We start from the raw sequence: 19,736 nt of genomic DNA, 5'->3' as shown, positions 1-19,736 counted from the left end.
GCATCTCAAGACCTCAACAATGCCACCATCTGCCCTCAATCTTCCTTCCTTCCGCTGAAGCTCACCACCCCAGCAGGAGTCAGCAGAACAGTCTGCGTGCCCCTGCCGCTTCACAGACCAGCATCTTACTTCAAACCCACGTTCTGCAGACAGTTGAGCAGAGGTGCCAGGCGTTGCACAGGAATGGCTCAAGGCACAAGCATTTCAGCACGTGATAACTTTTCCGAGTGAGGGAAATGAAAAAGGTTGGGAGGAAGGGGAGAGACATCATAAAATGCCACACAAGATTTAATCTGTGAAAAGCTCTGCTTCTATTTGAATCTTCTCTAGGTTTGGGCATGATCAGTTTTGAGCATCCCTTAGGAAATGGAGAGAGAGACACATTCTTAGTGGAGAGGAGACCAAAAAAGATAGAAATTAGGTGTCTGGCACCTAGAAATGATATGGTAGGATGCAGCACTGCATTCAGCTTCATATATACATGATAATTATAAGGTTGAAAAAGAATTAATGAGAAAGGCAGACCTGGCTCTGTCACTAGATCCATGGACATCTGTGGGGAATCTGATGAGCCAGGTAGAAGTATGACCACACCTACCTGGAAAACATCTACAGGCATGCAAGGCAGATACCTTGATACCAGTAATGTCTCCAAGCAACCACAGCCACAGAACTTGCCATCCAAACAGAGGGTACACCCTCAGGTTCCAAGAAATCACACCCACTGTGGGCACATCTGGCACTGGCTGAGACATCTGCCTGTGTACATGAAAAGCAAACTCATTATGTAGGTGCAGAGAACAGCATTCTCAAGTGACAGACTGGACTACAATGGTGATGATGGCACTCTGGTTACAGATGCTGTGTCACAAGGGGTATCTTCATGAGGGTTAGTGGATACTTTGAAGAAAGAGGCTCTTGTGTGTCTGGGCAGATATCTGTGATTAACTTTGTTTTCTAGTTTGTTTTGACTGTGGGGTTTTTAACATTTAGTTAGAGAAGCTCACAGTCAGGACAGCAACAGTGGGTTATGCTGGGTGCTCTGCAGGCACAGATGAAAGCATCAGCTTCCTCTTTGGTGTGTTGATGAATATATTGTACACGGCACATCCAAGGATATTTGCCCTAACGATATACAAAGAATTCAGACCAGAATGCAAGAACAAGCAGATTTCACACCAGCCTTATATTAGCCCTTAGTATCTATTCACAAATAGCTCTGTAATGCTGCTTTTAGGCAGAAAAGTTTAATTAATTTTATCCCCCCAAATCAGATTGCTTGCAAAATACTTGGACTCAAATCAAGTCAATGGCTGAAACCCAGAGGAATTTCAGGGCTTCTGTTTGGTTTTAATTGTTTTCAACCAACTGATGGGTTCAGAAACAGCTCCAATCCTCCATAGCAGTGCTACTAGCACGTTTATGCTCATCATAAAACAGGAAGAGGACACGGGCAGAATTGTTATAGTGGCAGGGCAGTGCTGTGGATGAGGAATGAAGTAATCTGAGCAAAGAAAATGCCATTGCAGAAAGTAAATAGAATAACGACCAAAGGGTGGCCGTGTGCCCTTACAGCTCTTCAGTGCCATCTGCCTTCAGTCCCAGCGCTAGTGGATGTCCAGTGCCATCTAGCAGGCAAAACAGTTGTTTACAGTAGGAAACTGATGGGTAAAGCTGAGCGGAAAAGTTGAAGTGAAAACCTAAAAGTTATAATTCAAGGAACTAAGCAAAACATAAAGGGCAGAGAGTGCCAGTGTAGGGTGTATGTCAGAAAGAGAAGCGAAAGCGAGGGCTCACCAGCCTGCTCCTCAAGAATAAATAAGGATTTAGCCCTAAAAATACTTTCTTAGCAGAGGTTTGCAGTCATCGCTCTCCAATGAGGCAATCCTGACAGTGCTACTAGAAATGCAGAGGACCAGAACATCAGGCTGGATCTGAGACAGGCATCCTCTGAGTCATCACATCAACCCAGGAAAACGGTGATTGAAGGGTTACAAACAGTTGGTGATGGCTTGTGAAATTAAGAAGTTACTTTATTGTCCCTCAATAGAACTATCTTTCTACAGTCAGACATATGTGTCATCTGGAAGGTCTTTTTCCAACTGATTCGAAGTGTCCATGGAGGACACTCCAATTTTATGCTAAGATGGGTTTTGAAAATCTTTTCTCTCTTAGCTGCAAATGTTCTCTGTATGAATATACCCTCTGCAGTAAAGCTTCTTTATAATTAGCTGGATTAGTTGGTTCCCCCACTGCTGTGTATGGTCCTTTGACTGCAGTTGGTGGGTGGACACGAAGAACATTCCCTTTTACCTTTGTATAATGATATCGGAATTTCTCATATCTCTCCTATTTGTACTAATTCAAAACTTGATAGTGCACAAATTCCACATACGATTTTTCCATAGCTGAAGAGGAAAATGTAATCTTTAAGGAACTAAGATGTGATCAAGGGAAATCAGAAACTGTAAGTGTAATCAGAATCCTTAGCATCAAAAATAGGCACAAAGGTTTCCAGTTCAGAGCTAGTTTTATGCTGTGGCTGGCCACAGATTGGCTCACCTCTGCTCTGGTTTGCAGTGTAAGGCTCCTGCTCAAAATCAGGCATTAGAAACCCAATTAAAAATAAATAAACAGAAGGCAACAGTTTGAAAAATTAGGCACTATTTTGTACAATTCTGCTTCTGGTTTATTCTTAGTAGTTGAAAGTTTTAATTCCTTTGGAAGAGAAGAAGCATACAATATTTTTATTGCTGCAAGCCAAAGCATTTTGCTCGGCATTCTGGCATAGGCAGGGCTGATGCAAGGGGTTTTCGACTCTAATCAGATAAAAACATTGCTTCCATTATAACAGGATCTTTGATTTCTGTTGGCCTGTGAATTTCATTGCAAATATGTTCACTCTGTACCTATCTACAAAACATCTGTATTTAACCATGTCTACCCTGTTAGTTAATATAGTCTGTGCAATGGCATCATTTCACTGGACGATGGGAGAGCAGCAGAAAATAAGGAAAGCAACTGATGAACAAACCCACTACCTGTGTGTTAAGAATAAAGTGAGAATTGCTGAAAATAACTCTGAAATAGATGTCAGAAGAAAATTAAAACAAAAAGGAAGCATTTCTTCAGCTACGTAAATAAACAGGGAATGAGACAAGAACCTAAATGAAAAAGAATCCAAATGAAGGTTTTTCCAAGGCTTTTAAGAGGAAGAATGGAGCAAACCCAGCATAATTAGTTGGAATGAGGGGATGAAAATCAAAATGATCACAATAAAGGTGAAAGCAAATCTAAAAGAGCTCATAATTTTCAAGCTAGAGAAACCAGATCATTTCCGTCCCAGAATTCCAAAGGAACAAGTACCAGATTGATAGCAAGGATATGAATTACATATTTGACCCAAAAGTTGTTCTTGCATGATTTAAAAATAGTTGATTAAATACTTTATTTTAAAAAATATTTGAAAATTATCTAATTTTAAGACCATTTGAGGCTTTCAGAAGAGTGGTGAAAGAAAATATAATGGACCAGAAAAAAAAAGAAGCCACAAAAGAGAAGATAAACAGGATACAACCGCAGTGCTGATTTTGCTGAGTTTCCTGAACTATTTCTTTGCGTAGATAACTGATTTTCTAAGCAAGGGGAATGTGGTAGATCTAATCTGTATGGATTTTAGTCAAGCATTTGATGTGATGCCACATGGGAAGTTATTAATTAAGATGGAAAAGATGGGGATTAGTAAAAGAGCAGTAAAAGGCATAAGGAAGTGTCTGAAGGAGAGGTGCCAATAGATTACTATTGGGATAGACAGATTACCGGTGATTCAAGACTAAACTTGTTTAATGTTCACTATAATGATCTATTGTCATTTAAGCTGGAGTATGCTAAAGAAATGTTCTGATGAAACAGTCAAGAGGCACTGTTATTAACAGGGTCAGAGCATCACGGCTGGTGAGCTGGAACACGGTGAAAGCAATGAGCAATGGCAATGGGATGCAATTCCCTGCAAAACCAAACATACATTTGGAATGCACTTCACCATTAACCATCAGAAATCAGGCTGCTTCCTCAAGCTGATCATCAGGGCTCCTTGGAGGTCTGTCCTGCCTCTTCTACATTCTTGATTTAGGTTAAGAGGAACTGTTCTGTGGATGTGTCTCTATTATCTATACAGAGCTCTATGCAGGATGAATAAAATTAGATTCTCTTGAAGGAAAAAACTGACTACAGTAAAAAAAATAGAAAAAAATGCATGCATTGGTTTGTTTGTGGATGACTGTGAACCATCAGTACATAGAAATGACAAATACAATCCTAGACAAGGTTCTTCCAGCAGCAGTAGGAAAGCCCTGCTGGCATGACACAAGGTGCTGCTGGACTGTCATGTCTGTTGTTGTGTGGGATCTCATCACAGGTATTAGGACAGGTATTAGTCTATCAGGATGCCCAATGTGATCATAGAAGACACTAGGTTCCCAGCAACAACAGAGCTGAAAGCCACAACTGCTTTACAGACAAGTGCTGATCCATGGCTGTGAGATATGTTGCTGGTAGAGGCTGGGAATTCCCGAGTGCTAGGATCTCTTCCAGTCTTATGTCTATAGTGTTACAGATAGATAGGATAGTGTTAATCACCAAAAGCATATGTGTATTTTGGCCAGCTTTTTTTTGTCCTGTTTTTATTTTTGGGGGGTTACATGTAAGTATATAATGTGTGTGTATGTACACACACATCCAACCATACATCCGTGTTTAAGTGAAGTTTTGATTCTGCTTCTTACTGGGTAGTGCAGACATACTGAGCTATACTTTGTATTATCTATAATAACCTACAGAGCCAGCCAGTGTTTGTTAATATGCTACATTTCTGAGTGTTTCTGGTGTTGGTTTACAGGTTACAGGTAACCTAAAAATCTCTTCTTGTCCTCACATTAGATACAAATAACAGGAAAAAAAGCATGAAACTCAACTGTGCATAAAATCTTTTTGTTTATGTGCATGTACTTTGAGTGGCAGTGTGTATAGTATGCATAAGTAATTAATGTTGCAAGCTGGAAGAATGAATTATTGTCAGATGGAGGTAAAGCATACAATATGGTCAAGTAAGCAGTTCCAATAATAGCTTTGCTTATAGAAGCAAAATGTAACAGAGGGCAAACTCTACAGGTTGCCAGATTGGTGTCAATGTGGAGCTTTGTTGCCAGTTGGTGACCAGGGGACAGCAGAAGGATTGGTTTTAGCTGAATGCTTTTAAGCTTACGTGTTAACCACACATAATGAAGTTGCTTCTCAAGCAGTGGCACTTAAGCAGAAGGCACAGGTAATTTAGGTTGATATAGTTGGTGGAGGTCTAGCTAAAAGCCACCATTTCCTCCTTCCCTAACTTGACATTTTCTCAGTGAGTTACATCTAGGGGAACAGGAGCCACGTGCTGTCATTGCTAGGACAGCTACCTCAGGCCACGTGTGCCTCTCCAGATGGGAACTTGGCTGAACTAACTGAACTGTCGTAGAGCATCTGGGCTATGCAAACTCCCCAAAGTTGGCACTGCCCAGGGTAAAGTACAACCCAGGCAGCACTCCAGGTTTGGTCAGGTCACAGCAGCGGTTTTAATGAATGTGGTAGAGAACATAATCACAAGTATAACAAAAAGCCTCATTTCCATACAAAGTGGGCACCAGACTATTACTATGTTGTAGCCCAGCTGAAGACTGCCCTTTGAAGCCAATGGCCATGCAAATCCCACTTTTATATTGTATAAGAGAAAGAAACTACAGTTCCCTTGATTACATGCACACATACACGGGTGTGTATTAACTGAGTATCAGCAGCCTCAGAATCAGTGTCACGCACACAGGCACATCCGTAACATGCTCACACACTGACACACTCGGGGCACAGTCCCTGTTGGGTTTGTTACCGATCCTATCTACCTCTTCACAAACAAGCAGAGTTCATTTTCAAACTGCCCAGTGTACAAAGCAGATAAAGACTGGCATGGAAGAACCCATGGGCAGTTTGGCAGCCCTCTGTAGTTACTGGTATCAAAGGTCACTGAATGCTAAAAAATAAATACATCCCAATGCCAGCAGGACACTGGTGACCCAAGATAAAAGTTTCTCTGCCACCAGAGAGACATTGTTTTCATTTGGTACTAACATGGACTGTATTTACTGTGATTTCTCAAATGCTAGTTAAAATATATGGCTGTGAACCATGCTTTGCTTTATGCTGGCAGGAGATCTGCTTCAGAGGTCAGACTCCCTTACTCTCGCATACACTATGCTGGTTTCATGGAAAGTGGCTTTTATGTGCACCTGAGCTGCAAAGCAGAGAAATTCACCGGCTTCTGGTGCTTTCATTCTTTTTATTTTTCAAAAGTGTTGTTGGATTTTTCCATCCTAAAAGTGCCTTTTTGTTGGAATCTGACTTCCCCAGTGCTGCTGCAAACCTGAAATAGCTACACTGGAGCCACTGGATTGGTGCGGGTGAAAGGGTGAGGAGACTCCAGCCCAGTGCCCGGTATTGTTAACCAAGGTTATAAACACCATTGTTCAGTTCATATTCATCTCCTGTGATTAACACCAATGACAATGGGAAGCCTGACTAGTCATTTCATACCGCGTAATGCAAGGTGACTATAGTTCAGAGGACAAAGAACAAGAGATTGGAGGGGGGGCATTCAGGAGCAGATACAAGATTGGTTATGAATGTTTGGGGTGATTTAGTTCCATTGTTCTCTGTATCAGCACTGAGGGCTGAGTGCTGCCTTCTTGCAGATTTCTGGAGGCAGTACCAGTTTAGGGGCTGTGCATGGGAATACAGACCCTCTGCTTCTCCTTCCTCTTTAGCACTTGCATTGTTTTCTTCCTTCTGTTTCTCTGGAGGCACAAAATCTCTGACTCACACTTATCTTAAGGACAATGCATGTAAAAAGGGACATACTAGAAACCCAGATAAATACGTAATTCCTAGTGCTCTGCTATTGCCCCTGGGCCATTTACGTGTCATTTAAGGCAGCTTTTAGCCTGCTCTAACTGGTGATGAGTGACAGGATGGTGCAGGGACAGGGAACTCTGGATACCATTACTGGGAATGCCAAAGACACCACAGAACAATGAATTTTTACACTCATAATTGTACAAACAGAAGAACAAAGGGGCAAATCTTTCTTCCAAGTGCTCAGGAAGCCCAAAGGAAAATTCTGGAGTGCTGAGGGCCCAGAAGTATGTGATTGTGAAACAGACAAATGACAGTCCTGCCCTTTCATCCAGCACAGCAGATAGGCTGCATTTGCTCTCCTAGAGGCAAGAGACAAAGGATGGCTCCTGAAGGAAATCATTGCCCTGTCTTGCATATCAGACAGTTCAGTAGTACTTGCTGTTAGGGGTTGAATGAAAGGAGACCTGGATACACAGATGGAGGGGGACTGAAGTGGAACAGCAAGGCACTTCTGCAAGCTCTTGCCATTCTTCTGGAACCTTTAACAGCACATCAAAAAAGGCTCAGGATTTGCTGTAAGAATTAAGAACTTGCCCAGAGGCTGAGAAACAACATGATGTGCCTTGGGCCGCAGGAGCCCATGTCAGAAACTGGTTAGAGCACAAGCATTTCTGCATCCCACTCCTCTGCTCAGATGAACAACCCACGCCTCTATAAATCATACAGGAGGCTCTCGGGCTTTATATGCATGCAGTAAATCACAGAGGCTATAGTGAGGGAAGCCCCATCTCCATGCTGGCTGCTGGGGGCATTGAGACAGTGCTGACTCTGGCGGTGGTGCCCGAATTGCCACCATGCCCTCTATTTTTAAGTAGGGCATGAAGTCTTATGGTGCAAAAAAAAAGGTTTCTACTTCCTTGTCTATCCTTAAACATTCATTCTAGGTATCATTCAATCTGTTATGAAACACTTGTCTTAGGATAAGATCACTGAAGAAGCTGTGGCAAGACAACTCTGACAATTTCTGGATGCTGCAGATCTTCTTGGCACGTATCTCTTTGATTACAGTCCTGAATATGCAATAGAAACTACAGTTTCCCACTCCTCTATACTTACTGCAGTGTTCCCAGCCCCTGAAACTCCTGTCTCCTTCATTATCAAAATTATTCTAAAGTGTTGCTGACTGCTCAGTTCTTTATCCTCTCTGTCCTAGTTTCTTTGTAGGGCCACAGTAGACTGTATCAACAAACAGCGTATTGTTGCTTTATAAGATACTGCAAAACTTTTTGATCTCCTTGGTTCTCTATAGGGCATTCAGGTGAGACTTGACTTGTGGTGGCTTCAGTTAGGGGTAGGACCCTGTTTCTCACAGTAATGCTGCTTGTGTGAATCACATCAATCTGTTTCTTGAGCGAAGCATCTCACAAGAAATTGATCCCACTAAATGTCTTCCACTTGCATTGAACAGAGAATATTGGTTTTGTTCTCTGTAACCACAAATGCTTTGAGACGTGCCTAATTGAGATGCTGTATCTCCTCTTCGGCAGGGTTTTCAGCAGCAGAAATCACAGAGGCAGTCTTGACTCAGAGCAGGCATATTGTTTTCTCTCCACTTTGGAATTTACTTTGTCCAAGAGGGATGAGATTTGTTGGCTCTCAGGAAGTGAAATCGTGAGCACTGGGAGAGGTCTCGGTGGCAGAGCAAGGAATTTGCTTGGTTTGTTACTGTGATTGTGTGGCTGGATTTTTAGTAGTTGCAATGGCTTTCCTGGCTCTGCATAGGATAAAGTGTGAGTAGTATGGGGCAAGAATGCTGCCGGGGGCACTGGAGAGCCAGTTTTATGGCTATCTTAAAATGATAATAAACGTAGTTAACCTGTTACTTTTCTATTTCTGCTAAAAAAAAGCAAGAAAGGGATAAAATATAAAGCAGAAAAAGTATTTTAAGACAAGCTGACAACCTGTTTAAAATAACCTGTATGTGTGTTGTTCTTGCTGCTTTTGCTGCTTTAAACAGGTGGCTATATTTTATCCTTAATTAAGAATAAAAGGGTTGGTATGCACATGTCTACAGTGGAGACCCCCAAGTGATTCCGAGATGAGGGTAAACTGTGGTGTTTTTTCAGCTAGTTGGTTTGAAATGACTTACCACTTGAACAGCATCTGCAGCATCCTAAGGCACGGAAGCAATTTTTCTTTTGTAAGAAGATGAAAAAGAAATAAAGGAGTCAAAGAGTAAGCAGGCTGAATGGGCCATTAGCACCAAACTCTAAAGATGTAGAAGTCAAATAGGATAGAAAGGCCCCATAAATTTTTACAACTCCTCGGAGAAAAACACTGTGATTATTAAAACATGAAACCTTGCTTTTCTAAAATGCTTAAAAGATTAATATAGAAATGTCATACTGTGGCTGCTGCAGGGATTATCCTTAATGGGAATGTTAGAAGTTATTTTAATGTAAAGCAAACATAGCCACCGAAGAAAGATCAAAAGTGGAACAAATTCAAGGCTCTTAGTTTCAGGAAAATGAAGTTTGTCAAGAAACTCTTTCTACTCTGTTAATTAGAATGAGCAAATTCTCCATAAATACTGTATACGTATGACATAGAAAGTGATGACCTCATCTAATTAGTCATTACCTAATCCAATCACTAGCACAAGAGCAAGGCTTAGGTCTCTTATGAAAAATTTTGTTCCCTTTTTGGCTTGAGAAAAGCCTGTTTTTGCTAGTGTGCATTTTTGTGAGGTCATGTGCGTGTGTCCGAATAGTTTTGACGATAATCCACCATCCACGGGTAGGGGAAGTTCGGTCACAAGGCACAGTAGCAAATGCTCCCACAGTTTATTGTGTTTTCCATGCAAGAGCAAATCCTGTGTCTTTCTGGTTTTTTTTTCTCAGTCTGGCATTGTTACTGTTTTGAATGTAAACTGATCAGAGAGCACCATACTGCTTTGGTCTCTATGTAAGCCTTTGAGGTCTAAATCAAAACTTCAGTGTGGCTTATTTAGAGCAAGAAATGGAATATTTTCTTTGCTGTTCAGGATAGCACTGAAATTGCTTGTTTGGCCAGTGCTGCAGTCAAACACCTGATTCCGTTAGACGCCCAGTTAGCAGCACGAGAATATCCATTCCAGAAGCAGTAATTGGTTTACAAATTGTGCTGCTGTCGACTTGTTTTTTTGCGCCAAGGTGAGGCACCAAACCACAGTGCGCGGTGCAGCGGTCCTCACACATTGCTGGCCTTGTTTCCCTGTGAAAGGGTTGGACTTGCAGAACACAGGTTCTTTTAACATCTATTCCGAAAAAGATCCATCGTGGCAGCAGTCAGCCTCAGTCTGCTGCTCTTGCTAAAAAACCTTCCCAGAAAGTAAGGAAGTGCTAAATCGTTCTACCCAGTGTGAAAATTCACTGACTCAAACGTTCAGTGTCGTATGTGACAGCAAGATATTACTGAACGCAGGTTTTAGTTAGAGACGCATCCCTGGTTTCTCTCCCAGTGGATCTTAGCTTTCTAATGCAACTGAAATCCAAAGAGTATTGGGTAAACTTGGCAGCAGCCCTGTTTGCCACCAGATGTTTGCAATGAGAGTCCCGTAAACAGTGTTCTTCTTGTCTTGGAGCAGGATTTCTAGCGAGATTTTCAAGCACTTTCTGAGGTTGGGGACTAACCTGGATGTATCCTTCTGAAATGTCATTTCATGGGGTTTCTGACCCTCTCTCCGAGCAGTTTTCACTGAGATGTGACCTTTGAGAACTCTGTATTTATACATTACAGGACAAAATAACCTGTATGAATACCCTCTCCTCTTCTTGCCTGTTTTCAGCTTGCCCACTCCCTTCAGTGTGTTATTTCTGGGCAGACCTGGCTCCTGACTTGCCAGCTCCTGACTGCTCAGAGCTTTTTGGAAGTCAGTGCCATCCTGTCTCTGCCTGGGCTCAGTGGGCTGTGCTTGAGCAAAGACACTGCTATCAGTGAGCTCACTGGAATGAGGAAGAGCACAAGAGGAACAAGAGCCTTAAACAGCAAAACTGATTCTGGGCTCCTTGTTTGTGGAGCAAGGGAAGACAAATACATTGCTGGATGTGGACGCATTCCAGCTCTCCAGCATGTTGGCAAAGCTGTTGAATGCATCCTTTCTCAACATGACACAAACAGCTACCGCTGGTCCCAGCATCTGTATCAATAGGCATCTCCAAAGGGGCTCTGCAGAAATATGGGGACTGCTTCTGGCTCCTAGTGTCTAAAGGATGAGAAAAGTCCAGGCAGGCAGCTCTGTAGCTGGTGTCCTTGTCTCAGGATTCCATCAGGGTAAGTGCTACTGAGCAACAACTAATACATCAGTGTGATACCTGCACTGTTCTCAGACTGAAGCCAAAACACAGCACTGCACCAGCTACAAGGAAAAAAATTAACTCAGTCCCAGCCAAAACCAGGACAGGATCTACCCTTTATTCCATAGCATTCACGTGATGCCAGTTCTCACACTTTCCACCATCAAAGGTGACACCATCACCTTTCCTGTCCTTTGAGATATATATATGTGTACGTGATATATATATACATATATGTGTATATGTACACACACACACAGAGATCATTCCCGTAGTCGGTGGACCATCCCTGCAAATGTTTGTTGAGTTCATTCAGTCCATGACCTGGGGCTCCATCTGTCATGAGTCTCTCTGGGCAGGAAAGATGGATGGTGTGTGGTGGTGGATTGTTGCATGCTGAAGCTTGTTCCAATCCCATCACTGCTGCACTTGTCCAGTTTTGTCAAAATTAATTCTTCATTAATGTGGTGATCAAAAAGGAGTCAGGTTCAGATCCTCAAATCCGGAGCAGTGGAGATGGGTGCCACAAGGCATCCAGCGCAGTGGTGGGTGTATGGCCACTGTGGAAAGGATCATATCCAGTGTATACAGCATACACCTCTTGGTGGCATTCTTTGATAGCTGTTTAACCTTAAGCAAGGCCTGAACCACAGGCAGCAGCATGCTGGTTCCCAGAGAAACCACCAGGTTGGCTTCAAGGGTATTCAAAGTATATTAAAATTCTTTGAAATTCTCAAATGCTTCCATAAATAGCCACCAGATGGGTTGCACGATGGCATAGATTGGTGCTGAGCTGCTGGAGACTATGTGTGAGAGAGCACATGCTTCAGTTCAGCCTACTCCTCAGAGTCCTGAGGATCCCCAAATGTGGAAATAGCTTTGGCTGTTCAGAGCTGCTATCCACTGGGTCAGTGGTGGAGCAGGGGGTTTTATGACAGCAGGCACAGTTCTTCACTTCTTCAGGACAGTGAGGAACAATGTGGAGCATTATTTCAGCTGCAGAGGTGACTCTGAAATATGGGTGCTAATGCCCATGGCTGCAGTGGGGCAGAGAAGTGAATGATGTTGATTGCTGCAGTCTGGAAGGGGGAACAGTGCTATGGTTCTGTGTAAGATCTTGTTTACCCTTTTATCGTGAGTGTTCTTGCAAACTGCTGTTTTCTCACATATGACTAGTTTCCAGCTTTATGTGGGGAGACTGGGAGGAGGTTTCTGAACACATGGAGGTGAATCACTGACCTCGTAGTATGCTGTAACTGCCAAGAACCCTGTGGAGAACACAAACACAATTAACCATATTAAGTGAGGTATAATAGAGAAAGCTGCATGTTGCTATACAGCAGGGGATTTAGCAAGCTGTAAAACAGGGACTTGGGAAAAGACATCAAAAGGGAGAGAATTCTTCATTTTCTTGCCCACACCTTTTCATCAAGAAACAAAGTGGCACAGGAGGGAGATGGGATAGAACAGGGGAGAAGCTAGGTGACCTGAAAAACGATGGCAGGAGCTTTCAAGCTGCTCCCAAGCCCCAGTGCCTGTCAAGCCCCAGTGCACCAGCACCAGTACAGCAGCAGCAGCAGCAGCAGCAGCACAGCAGTCTCCTGACATCTTGTGGCTTCGCTATAGAGTACAGCCATCCCTTCCCCCATAGCCTCGGGCACCGGTGTCAGCTGGAGCTGACCTTGGCATTAACCGCAGGCACTGGGGATCCTTATATATAGCTGCATTCCTCTCACAAAACGCAGCACCACTTCTTTTTCCCTCCGTGCAAGAATGAATGTGTTCGGGTGAGCCTGTGTTTTCCCAAGTGCTCATGTATGAGGTTTACCCTGATTTAGAGGCAGATAAATTTGCATTGAATATAGATGAAGTCTGCCTTCATCTACCCAGATTCTGCATCCATCATCCTCCCTTTCACTGGTGGAACAGATCCAAACATCCCAAGTTCACTGTAATCTCTCACCAGCTCACCAATGCTCAGATCAGGGTCTGCTCATTGGGATCAGTCATTTCTTTTGGTTGTAATGGCCCAGTTTCAATGTTAGTCATGCATGATCCCTAGAGGAAGGGGCAGGAATCTGAAGTATTTAAGAAGGTGTATGTATTTTTAAACTCTGGTTTCATTTAAGAAAAAGCTTGGCTATTGAAAATGTTACATTTACACACATACAGACATCCATGCAATGCAGCCCTAACCTCTACCATCTAACGGTATTGCCTGGTTCTTGAACTATTTGTGGAAGAGTGTTCTGTCTCCTCTAAGTAACTGAGCCTGACTCTGGTATTTGCCCCAGTTACTCAGCTTAAGAACTGGGGAAACAATGAACTACACTGAAGTTTGTAAGCAGAGAAATCAAGTAGATTTCCTGGCGTTGGGTGCTGTTGGATCTGCCCTGGGTTACTCATTACACCAGGCTCTTGCTCTGGGCTGGATTTGGGTTGGAAGGGCAGAGGACAGTCAGAGCTGGTGCTTCTGAAGACTGTGGCTGGGACTGGTGAGAGCTCAGGCTGGAGTTTCAGAGGTGCAGAGGGACGAGGAGGGAGGAGGAAATGAGCTGCTGCTTGGGTATTTTTTTGCAAGTGTGTTTCGCACCTTATGTTCCACAGATTGGCAGAACATGGTGCCAAGGGAAAGACATGCAGCCAGTATTGACCATTCTCTGGCAGCCCTGCATGGAGGAGTAACTTCCATTCCCTTCCCTCCTTCAGGAAGTATGGTTCAAAGGGGGAAGGAAATGAGATGGAAAAGGGGGAGAGAGGGCTCACTTACTGATGTGGAGCAGTTCCCCGGGGAGAAAGCTGTGGCCAACATTAGGGTTAGAGAAAGATTATCACTGTTACAAAGGAGCTTAATGGGAAATACATGGAGAAAGATTTGGGAAGCTGAAATTTCATTTTTCTTCACATCTGTGGGAATCCCAGCAGGTCTGTGTTGCAGGGAGGTAGGCATCCTGCTTGGGTTACCACTGTGCCCTTCTGCTTTACCATTCAAATGCACATAATTCCAACAAGGGCTGTTATGGGAAATTCAAGGGATTAAAAAAATCCATCTGGCCAGTTTCAGTTTGGAAAAGTATGGAATGGATGAAGTGGCTCTGGGACATGAGAGGTTTCTCCCAATCCTCACTATTCTTCAACGCATTTAAAGCTTGTAATTTAAGAAACATGCAAAGGCGCAAACTCTCACACACTTCATACAATGTCTTTGGATTTGTCATGGTCTTGACTGAAAATACAAATGGATCTAATGGACAAATGCTATATTCTGTGATGGAACTTGTGCTAAGGTTTTATAAGATAAATTGCCCCTGACTTTGTGTTAACCAAAACTGCAGTTGTGGTTGCTGTAGCAGTGACTGCAGTATAGACGTGCCATTTCCAGTTCAGCTCTATCAGTCCCTTTGTTGAAGTCTGCTGTAAGCAGACAATTGACTATTTGTGGCTTGTGGCTACTCTCTCAAGAGAAGTTATAAACTGAAAGTGATACCAAGTGTTAGACAAGGGGGAAACAAGGCACAAAATGGATGGCATTAAAAAGCTAACAAAATCCCCTTTTCAGTATATGTAATCACACATAAACGTGTGTGTAAACACACCCACATGCAGAACCACACACACATGCAGATATGTTTCATGTAACAAACGAAATTACATTTTTGAAAGTATATATTCAATATGTAGTTGCTGCAGACCGAAGTCATCTGTTTATCTTGAATGCTGAAGAGGGTGAAGGCAGCTGCAATTTGAGCTTCTCCACACTGGCCAGCTGGTAGCTTAAACCAGCAAATGGGGAGGGGGAGGTGAATTATCCCCTCTGGTTGGGCTTAAAAGTGGTCACTGTACAGAATAGCTTTGAGATTACAAAGGCTGTGATTTCCATAGGAACTGCTGGGCTAATACTGTTATATATGTTCTTAAGACTGAATGGTGCCTGGAAGCTCAGCATCAGGTAACCTCCACCACCACCCACTGATTCAGGGCTACCTGTACAGAAACAAATGCATCGCTTGCTTTTTTCGTACTTCCCATTTGTTTCCTTCAATTGTCTTTGAATCACTTTTGAATCATAGCAACTGTCAAGATGCTGTAAATGGTATTCAGTTACAAACACCAGGAGTATGGGATCATTGTTAGAAACTGGAAACATCAAGCAGGTCAGGTGCAACTCCTTATAGCTCCAGAATGTCTTTAAGAGGATGTCCTACAGTTGATGCCTATATGGGAATGAAAAATGTTACCTTGCTTCGGCAGCTGCATGTGGAGAACTGGCACAATGGCATGTATAGGGGGCTCATTTGAATGAGGTAACAAGAAGAAAGAGAACGGAGGGGGGAATGTGATTTATATCCATTTTGTTATTTTCAGTGTCAAAATGCTGCATATAAGATGGCTACAGCTAGATTTCTTGGGTGAGTCCAAACCCCAGTGTGTCTGGGGCTCCTGGATTACCCGGCGTGTCCTGATGTGTGAGCCCTTACATATCAGTGCACTTCAACAGCAACATGCAATGTGTTTATCACCACTCTGAGCTGGCTGTAGTGATTTCTGTACTCATCCTTTTTTCTGCACCTGGGTTTTATGATTTCCAAACCACAACATAAAAGATGTACCAGTTTAACCAGCTAAAGCAATGCTGAATATACATGAATGCAGCATGTCTGTAAGCATTGCCATATTTTTCTCCGAAGAATTTGTTTAGGTTACATAAAAGAAACAGGCAGGAACCCATGGGGTTTCATTTGGTGGTTCTCCCTCTGTTCTGCTTGGCTTCTCAGCTTTCAATAGATCCCAAGGTCAGGCTGTTATTTGTTGCTAGGCCAAAGTGGCAACCTCCCACCCTAACAATGCTACTATCTTCATATCATCTAAGCTATAGGGGCCACATTGTGATGCTTTGGCAGTGTTGCTAGGGAGGTTGCTAGGTTAGATTGATGTCACTATGTGGGTTATAAATTGCCTTTACCCTGCTGGCCCTAACTTGGCCCCTAACACAATGATCTAGTAGATGGCATCGAAGTGTTCAAATGATGCATTGGAGCAACATCTTCGGACCCTGAACTTGGCAGCAAATGCATGTTATAGCTATTCAGAAAAGGAAGCTACTTGTAATCTAGAGAAGAAAATAAACAATTGCAGAAACTGCATCCTTGCATGTCTGGAAATTAACAAAACTGATGAAAAATACCTAGTTTCTGACGCACATACATGCACTAGAACTAAGGCTTTCCCTTAACTCAGACTGTGTGCCCTCTACATGCCCCACTGGTGAGAAGAGGAAGGAAGTTTTATAAAGACGAAAGTGAGAGCTGAGGAAACGAGGTAGGTGAGCTGAGAATTTCCCAGCTTTGAGTCATGCTGCATGTCACAATCTCAGCTCTACTAAAACATACCACTGATGCCTTTATGATCACACCTGTTTATTCTAGCACAAAAATGCTATTCCACATCATCAAATTATTTGCATGTTTCTGGTTTGCAACCTCAAGGGATATTTTTATCTTGCCTATTGCAAAAAAAAAAAAAAAAAAAGAAGTATAATTTTAATTGATTTTTTCTATATTAATGTATAAAAATGTAGACATTCTGTGTTCTACACAATAGAGATGCTTGTGTGTGTGTGTGCGTGCGTGCATGTGGGCATTTAATTTCTTTTGAAAAGGAATAAATAAAAATAGATAAACATGCATGCCCTTCAGAGCTGTTCTGGTTTAATAAGTAAACACATCATTAGACAGGCTTCTCCTTATGCATGATGTCTTGATATGCTGGGCTTTAGCTGCACATCTCTCATTAGCGCTAATGAAATTGATGTGGCTAAATCCCCATGCATTGTGTTCAACGTACACCTTACTATATTTGTAATTATTTTTTAAAGACTGCCTTTATTTCAAGGCAGACCAGAGCACAGCTCCTACAGTGCCGTGTGAATCCATAGGGTGTATACATATTTATAAATGTTTTCAAAATGCATATTGTATTTCGCCCACAGAGCATAACATCTCTGCTGGCTGGAAACATGTATTAAAGAAGGTAACAAAAATCCAGAGGAAACGTCTTTGAAATACATAGTTAATACACATGGGCTACAGCTGCCTTTTAAAGATTAATTTCTTGGCCATTTACAATGTGGTTTTTATTATCAAAAGCCAGTGGACCATATTACAGAAAATCTTGCTTTGTAAATTCCTTTTGCGCTTCTCGGGCCTGATTCTGTTACTCGGAATTCAGCACTTTTCTTTGCAGACTTACACTGGCCTTTGCTCAAAACTGGACCTGGATTGTCACAGGGTTACTACTTGTCCTCCTCAGCTGTCACCAGCATTCCTTGTGCATGTACTAGTGCAATTAAATGAAGGTAGAAGATAGAGATCTAAGTCTTTGTTTAAAATGTGGCTTGCAACACTGCAAACATGAGCATAACTTTGCAGAGGCATACGCATGGCTGTAGATATTTGCATGCATTAAATATGTGGAAGAGTTTAGAGAGCTGGAATCATACTTTTTAAAATGTGGTCTTACTGAAGCTGCACCAGGTCTGCCTGAATTATTGTAATTTCTTTCAGTTGATTTCCTGTAGCATTTGAAAACTAACTAAAGACTGTCTCAACAACACTTTTGCTAATTCTGTATCTTATTTTTCCTCCGTCTGTCCTTCCCCTTTTTTTTCCCTCAAGACATACAGAGCTTACCTTAGTGCCCTGTACTCCTCAGTTTCCATATGGGACTAGACAAAATGTAAAAGCACACCTCTCTGTGTATAGAGCAAATCCTGGCCTCTGTTTCAACCTGTAAGCAGCAACATTTCTGATACGCAAAGGATTTGGGGAGCTCATACCTGGGCTCTCTTGTCTTCCCCAGAGACAAATTCAGAGCTTTCCAGGCTCCTCTTAAACCAAAAAAACGCAGGATTGGAAGTAGAGGGGGAGGATGAAGCTAGTAACTATTAAATCCCGCCAAGTAGTAACCTGGGGAAGACAGAAGAAACTGCAGGCTCAGAGCTGTATTAAGGACGATAAATTGCTGTTACTCCTTAGCAAGCCACGAGAGGATGGAGGACCTGCCAGGGTGGATCCCAGGCATGGGTGTTAGTGCCTTTTCCAGAGTAGAGGCTTGTCCTCTGCAACCTTGGGCAAATCATTTGACCTCTCTCCGTTATCACTGTTCTCTTTCTGAAATGAAAATAAATGGCAGTAATGCACCAGAAAAGCTAAATGTGCTGGTGATTACAAGGGGCTCTGATGAGGATGAAGGTGAGATAAATATTTTAGATAGATACAAGTAATCTTTCCTCAGCTCCTGCAAAACCTTTGTACATGAAACAGAGCTTCTTGCTATGAGGGACAGGATGTATCCCTCAGTAAACAGGATGGCTTGCATTTTAATCACTGCAGGATAAATAGATAAGGATTTTTCCGGGGACTTCTGTTCTTATTCCTATGGTAGCACTCAAGTGTTGTTTCCTTATTTGCAACACTGGAGTGCAGGGCACTCCAAGGTGACTTGTTCCAGTAGAGGATTCACACACTCACTGGAGCCATTGGTTTGATGATAGTGCCTGCATTAGCATTGAAATTTTCATTTCTTGGAAAGTGTTAAATCCAATACGTAAATGTTGATTTTCTTGAATGTGCTCCTGGGGCTTTTTCGCCTATGCCAGAATTAAGTGCAAAGGGAATTTTTACAGCCGACTTGTAAATTCCTGACAAGAGCAGTTTATAATAGAAGTGTTGACATAACCTTAACTACAGTGAGAACTGATGCTGGTTTGTTAGGAAAGCAGCAGATAATTTTCTTGCAGGAAGGCAGGAGTTGGGCACAGAAGGTGAGGCAGCTAAATTTTTTTCCCTGAGAATCCCTGGAGGCTATTGTGTGAGACAGCACGTGAAATGAAGGTGAAGCAAATGGCATAGCAGGCAGGAAAAGAAACACTCTGGAATTTGCTCATTTTCATGAAGAAGAAGGTGCAGTTACCCTCTTATAATTTTTTTTACAAGCTGCATTTCTCCCCTCAGAGGTAATCATGAGGGTCTGATAGCAAGTCAGTGCTTGCTTCTGCCCTTACAGCTGGCTCTTACTTCACTCCTTGTCCCTGAAAACCTAAAGCAGTCAGGAATGAACTCTGCTGCCTCAACTTCATGCCTTCACCAGGAGCAGAAACCAGCCCTTTGTTTGCAATCCGTCTGTGTCTCTTACAAGTAATAATTTTTCTTAAAAGTCCCTAAATCAGATTTATTTCCTTGAGTCACCTGCAAGAATTCAAAACTTGAGAACATAAACACCCAGCAGTAGATGGACAAGCCTTTGTGTAGCAAGGCTGAGCCATGATCTGAGCTACCAGCACAATAGGCATTGCTGTCACTTAAACAAGAAGCAGACCTATCAGTAGAAAGAGGTGATTTTAACTGGAGCTGAATCCAAAGGAGCAAATGCAGGGTTGATTTTTAATGCCTTTATTCC

The 19,736-nt window shown here is 42.5% G+C and overlaps 1 long non-coding RNA gene across 3 annotated transcripts in view; it reads left to right on the top strand.

Annotated features, from left to right (window-relative positions):
* LOC130600250 (uncharacterized) overlaps positions 1-19,736 on the top strand; it is a 217,446-nt gene that overhangs the window by 172,660 nt on the left and 25,050 nt on the right. The window contains exon 5 of one of the 3 annotated variants that reach the window (XR_008972410.1): positions 16,518-16,602. The exons of the other annotated variants lie outside the window; for them this stretch is intronic. This is a non-coding gene — a long non-coding RNA (uncharacterized LOC130600250). The remainder of the gene's footprint in view (positions 1-16,517; positions 16,603-19,736) is intronic. 3 annotated transcript variants of the gene reach the window in all.

This window comes from Pezoporus wallicus, unplaced genomic scaffold, assembly GCF_028554395.1.
Source record: "Pezoporus wallicus isolate ANWC-B61680 ecotype Strahan unplaced genomic scaffold, APGP_CSIRO_Pwel_v1 contig_6401, whole genome shotgun sequence".
In the NCBI taxonomy this organism is placed as follows: Eukaryota; Metazoa; Chordata; class Aves; order Psittaciformes; family Psittacidae; genus Pezoporus; species Pezoporus wallicus.
This window is presented reverse-complemented; position numbering and strand designations above follow the sequence as displayed.